At 48.5% G+C, this 1,649-nt stretch overlaps 1 pseudogene; it reads right to left on the reverse strand.

Moving 5' to 3' along the window:
* Window positions 1-789: 789 nt before the first annotated feature.
* Window positions 790-1,505, reverse strand: LOC122545214 (annotated as a pseudogene).
* Window positions 1,506-1,649: the final 144 nt, after the last annotated feature.

Below are 1,649 nucleotides of genomic sequence, written 5' to 3' on the forward strand. Positions count from 1 at the left end.
AGATCTCTGGTGATCGCAGATTTTGCTGTAAAAGATTCCAGAATTTAACTAATGGGGGTGGGATAGGATTGACGCCTAAAGATCAATGGCTCATTTTTAAATTTGAAAAGCCCACTAAGATGTAGAACAGAAGTTTTTACAGAGAAGGCATACAGAATGCTTAGTGCACTGGGTCAATTCAGCTCTTCCTGATGCAGTTGAAGGGAATGTGAAACCAAAGTCAAACCCGATCGGGACATTTCTCGTCCTGCAAGTACAAATTCAGCATGTGGGTGTGTGTTTTGCCGAGGGGTGGGGGTATGAGTGTGTGTGTGTGTGTGTGCAAGTGTAAAGAAGTATACGCGTACGTCTGAGAGGGTGCATGCCTGCTTGAGGGACAGTAGTGTGAGCGTATGAGAGATGGATCTCCGTGAGTGTGTGTGTGTACTTCGCTCAAAAGCTGTAAGAATCCAAGTGAGATTCTGTAAATCCATTTTTTTTAAGATTAGAATCAGTCTGACCACCGTCTCACACAGGGCACCTTGCACCTTAAAGGCATTTTCTTGGCCAACGTGACACCAGTTGCTCAGGTTCACTTGAGAATGTAACTTACATTTGCAAAAACTGAAACCAACATGATCATTCTAAAAGATTACAGATTAACCAACAATCCACGTCTTTGTTAATGATTTCAGTTACATCACACTCTAAACTTCTGCGAAAAGTTGTCTTACGATGTTAAGACTACAAACACGTGATGAAAGCTCCGAAATCTAGTGCATAGAAATTAACCTGTTTGACTATAAGCTGGTGTTGCGTGATTTTTAACTTTATACATCATAGTCCAACATCAGCATCTCAAAACCGCAAGTGTTCAATAACAAGGCGATAGTAATTGACTGATCTCAGGCTCAAAGTTCAAGGTTTTCCACAGTAAAATAAATCCGGCAAAGATGACGGCGTAGCCCCTTTCACACATGCTGTGAGTGGCTCTGAAAAGAGCCTTTGGGTTGTCAGATTCAAGAATACTCGCTTCACTTTTTAGCAGATCCAGCAGCGGCGGTTTTCTTTGGCAGCAACACGGCCTGGATATTAGGCAGCACCCCGCCCTGAGCGATGGTCACCCCTCCCAGCAGCTTGTTGAGCTCCTCGTCGTTGCGCACGGCCAGCTGCAGGTGCCTGGGGATGATGCGGGTCTTCTTGTTGTCCCGGGCCGCGTTGCCGGCCAGCTCCAGGATTTCAGCCGTCAGATACTCCAGCACCGCAGCCAGATAGACCGGCGCTCCGGCACCCACACATAGTTACCCTTTCTCAGGAGCCTGTGAACACGGCCCACCGGGAACTGCAGGCCAGCCCGGGACGACCGAGACTTCGCCTTGGCGCGAGCTTTCCCACCGCCCTTTCTTCTTCCAGACATGGTCACAATCTCACAAGCACTTTCACAGAGAATGATTGGGTAGTTCCACATTGCGGCCTCTACTTTCACGGAAAATGCTGCACTCCGCCCACATTGCGGCCTCTTATACCTTCGGGAGGAATGGTGGGGCGGCCATTTCTGATTGGTCCCATTGTCCAGCCCCGACTTATGTTGTTTCAATTCCCAATCAGATATCTGCCTCATTCTCCAAGCCGGGGGGGGCACGGGGAGGAAGGCGGAAAGTACCGGCGCC

The sequence above is a fragment of the Chiloscyllium plagiosum genome, unplaced genomic scaffold, assembly GCF_004010195.1.
Source record: "Chiloscyllium plagiosum isolate BGI_BamShark_2017 unplaced genomic scaffold, ASM401019v2 scaf_92943, whole genome shotgun sequence".
Classification (NCBI taxonomy): domain Eukaryota; kingdom Metazoa; phylum Chordata; class Chondrichthyes; order Orectolobiformes; family Hemiscylliidae; genus Chiloscyllium; species Chiloscyllium plagiosum.